Here is a 10,049-nt window from a genome sequence, read left to right on the forward strand (position 1 = left end):
TTGAAAAATAAACCACTAATATTCAGTCTGTTTGTCAGAACAATCATTCCTGCTCTGCTGTCTCTTTTAAACATGTTCTTGCTAATCCTATTTTTTTTTTTCTTTTTTTTGATACATTTTGCTTTATCGCAAGTTATTGAAGCTATAAACTGGCCAATCAGATGCCTCATTAAGAGCATGTGCTGCCCGCTGGCCCCCCTCAAACTTTCGAAGCATTCGATTGACAGATTCTTGGATCAATCACTGCTTGTTGACGTCGTCTGGTCCCAAAGAGGCGGAATCAGGTGATATCCGTACTGCAGAAAAATGCCGATTGAATTGACCTCATTTTGTTGAAACCCGAGGTAACATCCTTGTTTTGTCAATCTCCATTCATGTCAATTGTCACAACCCCTTTACAGCAAGGTTTTGAAATCTCGTTCTCACAGTTTGGAAGGCGGTCATAGAAGATTTTCAGATGAAGAGGCGGCGGATGTGACTGACAGCAGTTGCTTTGGTCGGTCCCTGCACTGCTTTATTTTACCAAGATTGGGGGAAACTGTTTTCTTAAAGGGGCGAACAAGCCACAGCCATGTCTGAGAAGAAATAAATGGATCTGGCCTTCACAGGCAATCTCCACAAATCATGTCTGTCATTTAGCACTTCAACCACAAGACAAACGAATTCAAGCTGCACTTATTACCATCAACTAGCAAGATGGAACCCGACGATTGCAATCCCTTGAATGTGCAACGGCGCTGTAAAACAAGCCTCTGAGACCGTTAGAATGCTCAACAGGCCACATGACAGCGCTGCTGCAACCCCCAGTAATGTCTGGTTGTTTGAGGCGACAGGCACCGCAGCGCCTCACCCACCCGGAGCTTCACGGCGTGACCTACCTCCCCTGGTTTTGCCGTTTCATTTAAATATAGTATGTAATGACACAGTGTAAGGGCATAGATGCTATTATGGCCTTCCGACAAAGCAGAGGTCATCTTGGCCACCCCACCCAAAGGAGGGGCCACGGCACATCAACGTTCAAGTCAGTTTTCACAAAGATCCAAATGACATCGTACTGCATCCCCTCAGAAATGTTCAAAAGTTTCTGGTTGATCCCGGGGATTCTGGTTTGACTGTCCACATATTGGAAAAAACGCAGATAACAAGGATTCACGCTGGCTCTGTAACAGCCACATCTTCAAAATGATCACAAACAGGAAGAAAGTGATTGGCTCTGATACAACCCGACAAAACTTAAACAAATGTGAGCCTTTGAAAGTTCAGATATTGACCGGGTGTGCATGTGCAGCAGATGAGTTCTGCTCCTTTTCAAACTGACTTAAAGCAGTCAAGTTTCATCACGACCTTTCCAAATAGATTTTTGCAAGACATGGGAATAAAAGCACGCTGCCAACTGCTTTTATTCTGTAATAAACTGGGCTTTTAATGTGAAAAAAAAACACAACAAAAGGGAAAAGCCCCTGCATGCCATTTCAAAAAATCACCTTTTCTATTCAAATTAAAACCACTTGTGTTTAATTAGTTCAACTTTAAAAACCCCACTTAGTGCCACGAGGAAAGCTGTTAATTTTTTAGACACTTTGAAGTAGGCCTCACCTTCCACCACTTAGCATTTGAGGCCTAAAATAAAAGCGAAGACCACGAGGCAGGGGGCCATCTGGTCCTTCTTATGTCCAAACTGTTAATGTTTTATTTGCAGGCTGATTATCTTCACCCACAGACCAAAATAATTAATGAGTAAATACAGTAAACATTGACCACATGAGATTATTGGAAGAGTATTGAGAAATGGGGAAAAGGTTTGATAAATAAAGTCTTTTAGGCTGCGCCCAAATTCCCATCTTAATAGCCAACTACTAAAAAACTATATATGCAGGACTATCTAGTTGCCATGGATTTTAAAAGCAATTTGGACAGTATACTCACTATTTATTTTCTTTTAATGACAAGTACAACTTCACAAAATGAAATTCTAATCAATGCAAACATTTTATTACATATATTTATTATTACATATATTTATGAATCCACTGTGTTCTGATAATGAAAACGTTGATGTTTTTTTTTTGTTACACTTAAACACAATTTCTTTTTTAAATTGGGTTGTTGTCTATATTTGCCAATGAGGTGAGCATCGATGTACACTGTTTTTTGCAAGGACTTCAGGGGAATATTTCAGAATTGGACAGGACTACAAAAAGGCGAACACACTAGTGATGAGGGAAAAAATCTATTTTTTAGATGCAATGATTATGATCTATAAACGATTCTGAATCGTTTTATGAATTTTAAATGATCAATGATCAAAAATGTATATGATTAATAGTGAAGTAACAAATGGAACTAAACGCAAAGCAATTTTCACTGACTGACGAGTACACAAACATGGCTGACCTTCCAGATCCGACCAGCCCCGACTTCGCTTAAAGTACCTCATGACAATTTTTTTTTTTATTAAACAAAAAAAACAATCCCAGTAGAGTTTTAATTGTGATTATGATGTTTTTACCAAAATCCCACAACCTAAATGGTTTAAAAAGCCATTTTTCATGTTGATCTGAAGCAGGGGTCTCAAGCTCAAATCAGCCGGGGGCCGCTGGAGACAGAATCTAGTTGAGGCCGGGCCGCATCAGGATTTTCAAATGAAAAACGCTGAGAAAACATTCTAGTGTTCTCAAATATCTTTATTTTTAACACAAAATAATGAATAAATAATGAACGACGTGTATAGATCTTTGTCCGTGTTGATTTATAAATATAAAAAAATAAGGGTAGTTAATGTCTGTTTCTGAAATAGTTTATATTGAAGATTAAATTTAAGATATATTGCTAGGGGGTAGAATTGATAAAGTTTTTTAAACTTTTTCCTTCTCCATTTCATTGAGGTGTAATGTTTTTATAAATAATTTTCTGTTGTTGTTTTCTTGTTTTTTACCATGTACATTAAAAGATGAATAAAAAAACCAAAAAAATTAGTAATAAATAAATAAAATAATAACAATGACCAAACAACAGATACAGACAACTGAAGAAACCACATATTGACTGACTAGAGAAAACTAATTATTTTTGTTCAGTTTCAAATGTCTGTATTAACAGATCCTCCTTCAGAGTTAGAGAAGCCCCGGTACCGAGAAAATCTTTGAAGGATTTCATTTTATGTAGATTTTTGTAGAACTCTCCTCACAATAAATAAATCTGACCTACAGTGGTGGACAAAAGTGTTGGTACCCCTCAGTTAAAGAAGGACAAACCCACAATTCTCACTGAAATCACTTGAAACTTACAAAAGTAACAATAAATTAAAAAATATTGAAAATTAAACAATCAAAATCAGCCATCAATTTTGAATAGTTGATTAACATCATTATTTAAAAAAAAACAAGTAATGAAACAGGCCTGGACAAAAATGATGGTACCTCAATGAAAGATTGAAAACTATTTGACCAGAGTGACATGATTAACTCAGGTGTGTCCTTTAATTGACATCACAGGTGTTTTATTTATTGTTACTTTTGTAAGTTTTGAGTGATTTCAGTGAGAATTGTGGGTTTGTCCTTCTTTAACGGAGGGGTATGAACACTTTTGTCCACGTCTGTATGTGTCTTCCATTCATTGGAGGTGTGGGGTGCTCGTGCGCGTGGCGGCTGCATCAGCGCGCATGTGGGAGGGGGGGCTGCTTTCCATGGGGGTTCTATTCAAACGCGCGTAGCAGAATATCGGACTTCTATCGCGTTTACATGGACTGGAATGCGCGCCGACACAGCCGGTGTGTGAGCCTTAAAAGTCACAGACACGCGCGCGCACGTGCGAGCCAAGCTCAGGATCACATGTCTGACAGGCGGGTGCAGCGGATCGCCGCGCGGGGCGGGCTTACAGGTTTGAGGATCGGAGCTTGTGGAGTTCTGGTTAGGAACAGTCAGCACGTCAAAAAACGTATTCCTCGACATCATATCTGTCTCTCATTCATTCTGAGAGAGACATCCACAGACGGAGCTGGTAGCCCCTTCGACACGCGGCGACAGAAACACATTTTTTGACGAGCCGCGAGCAGCAAATTCCCCGCGCGGGGCACGAGAAATCGCGTTTGGTTCTTCATGGCTCCTCCTCCGCCCAGCTGATTGAAGGAGGGAATGAATGATAGACAGAGGCACTGGACAGACTGCCGATGTCCCGCCTCCAGAGTCATATACCTCACTGTGATTGGTTCATTCAGCTCTGCACATAACAACTGTCATTCATATCAGCCTTGCGGGCCACACGAACAGTAATCTTTCATATGAAGACGCGGGCCGCAAATTATCATCCTGCGGGCAGCAGATGGCCCGCGGGCCGCGAGTTTGAGACCCCTGATCTGAAGCCTCTGTTTCCAAAACCTCCTCTGAGGGGGCGTGGCTTTTGGAGCTGAGCTGAGCAGATCTGCCCCCGATCCCCCCCACCCCCCATCTCCCGTCTGATTGTAGTAGCTCTGTGTCTCGATAGCGTAAATCTTCAACGCTGCTACATAAAAACGTCCATCAATCTGGGTAATGTCCAGCCGTATGGTTCTGATCCGGATGTCAGCTGGACGAGGAAGTGAAGATCTTCATGGACAGAACTTCCTCCAAAATCCTGATTCTTTCTCCTTCCAGTTCACCAAAGACTCTTTTAGCTAATTCTCCAATGTTTATTGACTGTGATCAATACATTCAATCATTGGTTTCTCAGAGTTCTTGATAAAATAATGAAAGCTAACATCAAAATGCTCTTTCATTGATTTACAATCCTTTCCAACTGCGGTCAAATGAGCCGCCGTTCACATTTCCGTGGTCACATCAAGAAGCTCTGTGGAGTCTGGTGGAGATTTTCCAGCGTTCTCAGTCCTGCTACCGTAAGTATTGGATGAAACTCACACCAAAAATCCAGTGATGCTGATTTGACCACAGAAATGTGAACGGCGGCTCATTTGACTGCAGTCAATGTGAAGATACCATCTTCTCTTCTCCAGAACCTGAACTAGACACTAGGAACAGATGAGGGTTTAGTGCATGTGCAGCAGAGCTGTTGATGGAAAGAAGATCATTCATTCAAACAGAGTCTGTATGAGACAGTTTGATTGACAGATTTAGAAGGAGAAATACTTGGAAATGCAAAAACAGAATGATTTCTTATTAGATTTGTTCTCTTTCAGAAGAAAAATGCCACACAGACATGTTAAAAACTCAAAAAAAACAAAAACAAAAACAGCATTTCCATCAGAGGGGAACATTTTGGCTTTCATGGTGTCAAAGTCAATTGGATAAAAGTCATGTGGTGTGTAAATTATGTTACACCAAAATGATATATGTAGGAACAGAACAAAGTATTGTAATCGCAATGTGTGGCTAGACACCATATATTTTATTCGACGTGAGTTAAAGAGCATTTCATTAAAGCTGGTGTAATGATAAAACGTAACATTATCTTTTTTATGGATGCTCAGTTCAGGGGATATTTTTCCCCTTTTGATACTGTAAAAGATTTTTGATTATCAAACAAAATATTGTTGATGTCAGAATTTTATTGTTTTTAATAAAAGTTAAACATGCATACTGGTTCTCTCTTTACTTAAATGGATTTTGGTGGAGAAAAGTGAATCATATTGTTCTAGTCTCTTGTAGTAAAGGCAAACATTTCTAAAAAAAAAGCATATCTGGGATGAATTGATAATTGTTTTTTATAACTGAGTTATTCCCACTTCTATGTAGTGACTAGTGAAGGAATTCTGAAATTGTTTTGCTCTAAAAAACTAAGCAGCTGCTTCGAAATGTTCATATTTCCTTTAGGGCAGTTTTAGTTGTTTCTTAAGGAACAGTGAGGCTGCACCATCATCTGTCCTGTGTCGTCACATGTTTGAGACGTCAATGGAGGAGATCCGTGTCAAACAGGAATCTGGTCTAAGGTGCAAAGGAACGCTCTTCTGCATCCCATATATAATATTTACACCCGTTAAATGTGAACTCCAGCAGATAATGATTTGATCAATTACACAACAGCTGTTTGCTGCATTCAGGCATGCATGTATAGTCAACTGAAGATTAATATAACTAAACTTCATAACAAGGATTAATGTGGCTTTAGTGACTTTAGGATGGTGGCTTTAGATAGGCTGAAAGGTATCATTTGAATTCCTGAATAATATATACGATAACGTATCATTATTTTTGAAATAATATATTTAAAGGGGTATATATGTTACATTTTTAAATGCAAGTACAGCCAGAAAAGCGGACACACTCACAGATGTCTCAAACATGCAACTATTGAAGTCTCTGGCCTTTTATAGATCAACCCTTATAATGATCCACTTTTTTTCTTTCTTTTTGTAATCTCTAACTGTTTTATAGGCTTTTTTTAATATTTAGAACTAATAAGTTTTAGACTTATAGTTGTATAATGTTACAGTTGACAATATGAAATTTGCTGTTGCGTTTTGCACCGGTAGCACAATCATGTCATTCTGGCGTCTGCTAGACGATGTGGAGCCATTCTTCTGCAGGCAGGAAGCGTGTAGCGCTTAAAAATGGAACGAAAGTGATTACAGCGAGAGAATGATCCGTTTGTTGTGGTTAAAAGAAGAGAAGAACCTTTTTTGTCTGGTTCCAAAAATCTTTTGATGATAAATTTAGTTTGAGCTTATCTTTATGAACTTCCTTTTATTAATGTCTCTTTGAGAGTTAAATCACACACAAATGGAGAAATTGTATTACTGGTTGATATGTGATTGTTAAATTAATTTAATCTGTGCTGTTTTTAATTTGGGAAGCGTGGGATTCTACCTCAAAGACCTGATTGTACACTGGGTGAAAAGAATGTGAGGGGGTTATGACATCACTGATTCACATTAACTCTACTTTAATAGGAATGACAGTAAGAGAAGACCAGATACATTTATCAAGGTTTGGGTGCACTGATAAAATTCACTTTGCTGGTCATTTTTATGCACAAGCTTAATAATTTTTTTTTTTAAATCAGGTGATCTGTACCTAAAATAAAAAATGGGTTCAGACTATTTTTGCTTGAAAAGACCCAAACCAAATACAAGGTTTATTTAGAGTTTTGTTCATAGCATTCACAACAGTCATCAAAATGTGTTTGAAGTGGATTGAAGACACTCCCATTGACTCAGTGAACATGTTCCAGTTTTTCTCTCACATTATATGTAAGTTCAGTTTCAGATATGTTCAGAGATGTTGCAAGTTGTTGCAGCCCAACAGTTGGAGAAAAAAAATCTGAAGAAAAAAAAATATATATATATATATATTTTTTGTAGCCAGTAAAAATGGTCACGCTAGTTTAAGATGACATGAGCAAGAAAGAACTAAAACCACTGAATCCAACAGACGACATGGGACTTGGTTGTGACAATATTTTTAGTGTCTTATTTGACTCTCAAGTGGCTTCTATTTATTAAATGAGTTTATGTGAGCATTATTTGCTTCTTCTGAATTTTTTTTTTCTTTTTTTTGTATGAAAAGTGCCGTGACAATAAAATTATGGTTGATTTACAAACACAGCTGTACAAGTGGAAGAACAGCAGAGACCACATCAGGTAACACTCCTACAAAACAACAGCTATACAATCAAAGTTACAATTTTCACAGGTTGACTGGAGCCAGACAATTTAGGATTAAAAAACGGTAGTTTCTGCAGCAGCATTCGGATGATAGAAACTGTTGTTTTTAATTTAATTCATGAACCTGCTGCTCGATCATGCCGTGTCAACAACCACAATGTCTCCCCTATTCTGGTGCTTGGCTTATGCATCAGTAAGTCACACTGAGCATGTCTGAATGCATTTTGCCAGTGCATTTAAGCATGCAATAGTGAGAATGCTGGCATCTCAAGGGGTGGATGTTCAGTCACTATTGATATCTATATTGTTTTTATTTTTTAACAACAGCTTCTGTTACCTTTTTACATTTTTTACACCAGATAGAACTGCTAACAAATATTTTAAATGGGTTGATGTTTCACTTTTACGTAGTTCAAAGTAAAAATCAGCAAGTGTTTATGTTCTGTGAAGGTGTGAGGTGTCAGAAAAAGACTTAAAGTAAAAGTTCAACAAATTTGAAGTCCAAAACCAAGTGGTTCAAACAAGTGTGTTCATTTTATTTCCTTACAAACCTCTGATTATATTAGTACAATGAAATCCATGTCATGTCAAACTAAATAAAGAGTGAAGCAGGTTTACAAACATTCAAAAGTAACAGCACTGATGGATAAAAACTCACAAATTCCACCAGAAATGTTTTTCTCTACAGGATTTGACTTAAACTGAGGAGAATCACTTACCAAGAGAAAAGTGCGAACTAACAGTGACACCATTTGTAGAGTTGATAGTGTTGCTTCTCCATTTTAAAAGAACATAGCTCTTTTATTCCCACATTTCAGATCGAGGACGCAGAAGGGCATGGAGGCCATCTGGATGCTGCTCTGATCAGACGGTCAACAAAGTGTCTTTCCTGGCTGCTCTCCACTGGCTGGATGATGGAGGTGGAAAGAGAGAAGAGTGCGTGGACTTCAGGACTAGCAGAAGTTGGCTCTGCAACAGGAGAGATGGCCCACTGAGTGAATAGCTTGGCAGCGAATGGCAGATAAGGAAAAGCAAAGCTGGCTGGAGATGAAGATGGAGCAGTGACGATGACTGATGACATATGTTGGATTCAGTGAAGTATGTAATAAATGCCTCTTTCTTTAACTAAGCCAATCTTCAAAATGCTATAATTCAAGCTGACAGAAACAATTAAAAAAGAATCGTCTGTAAAAGTCTGGCCTTCTGACTGTCCCTTGTAAAAGGGTTATCCATCACTTCAGCTGACAATAAAAAGACGCGTCTGCTTTGAGTATTAAATGTGTAATATCGGTTTACACAACTCGGAGGGCATTTCCACAGCATGCACTCCCTGCAAAGACCTGCGCCGGGTGGTCTGATTACAAGTTAGCATGTCTGAATGCAGGTGTGAATGCCCCCGAAACAGATGCTGCTGCAGAATCCGGAAAAATCTCTCCTCTTTCACAAGTTGGAGGTGCATGCAGAGCTCTTCCATGCATTCCTTGCTGCCCTGCACACACTGCAATGATTAGCAGCACATGTCAGCTTTTCACTTTCATAAACTGGAGATAAGACAGACAGTTTGCTTTGCTCTGCCTTAAACAACTGAAGCTCTGCTGCTACTTGAGTCTTTTTAGTTGCATTGCATTTCCCTCTCAGGGAAAAGTCACCTGTGAAGTCGACGCGTTGTATAAAAAAATTATAAGTAAAAAAGTCGTTTCTGCAGCCCATAACAGGAGCTGATCAGTATGGATTTGATTACAGACTATGAAAATATTATTTTTCATTAATTGAAGCAAACTATAACAAGAGAAAAGACAAAGTCTCATTGCTAAACATCTTATTTTCTACTATTCTGACTGTTTCTCCTGAGTTTTTGGTACAGCGGCTGGTTATTGTGTGCTCTAAAACTGTCAGAGTCACACTTCTGACTGATGAGGATCGGGTTTCTGCAGCAGAGCAACTTCATCCTTCATCCATAAGCAGGAAACCAAATTGCAGCTTCATTTTAAATGAGCCCTAGAAACATCTGCAAACTCAAAGCCAAGTTTCATGTAAGGGTATTATAGGTGGGCCACAAAAAACAAAGTGGATCTCCAAAAAAGACAGAACTCCAAAACTAATTTCTCCTCATTCTGTCAAGGAGAAGTTTCAGTCTTCTGCATTTTTGCAGTCAGTATACAGGACAATGTGGACAACTGCTAAGTCCAGAAAACCAGATGCAAACAGTCCATTTCTAGTCTCATGGAGCTACTAAGAGGTCTGCCAAGACTACCAGACCTGATACACTGCGGTTTACAATGCATGCTCTGGAGAAACATCATGGTTAGACATGAGTCATCCTTTTGTCTTTTTTACAGTAGGTGGGTCATACCAGTAAGAGATGAGACAGAGAAGACTTTTCTGATCACTGGAAAGTTGAGGGGCAGCATCTTTGTTAGTCTGTTACTGAACTTTAACCAGAGAAACTGTTAAA

At 38.8% G+C, this 10,049-nt stretch overlaps 1 protein-coding gene across 1 annotated transcript in view; it reads right to left on the bottom strand.

Moving 5' to 3' along the window:
• Positions 1-8,106: 8,106 nt before the first annotated feature.
• bckdhb (branched chain keto acid dehydrogenase E1 subunit beta) overlaps positions 8,107-10,049 on the bottom strand; it is a 62,822-nt gene continuing 60,879 nt past the window's right edge. The window contains exon 11 of the mRNA XM_024268153.2: positions 8,107-8,563. The gene's annotated coding sequence lies outside the window, so the exon portion shown is untranslated. The remainder of the gene's footprint in view (positions 8,564-10,049) is intronic.

Source organism: Oryzias melastigma, linkage group LG16 (genome assembly GCF_002922805.2).
Source record: "Oryzias melastigma strain HK-1 linkage group LG16, ASM292280v2, whole genome shotgun sequence".
NCBI lineage: Eukaryota > Metazoa > Chordata > Actinopteri > Beloniformes > Adrianichthyidae > Oryzias > Oryzias melastigma.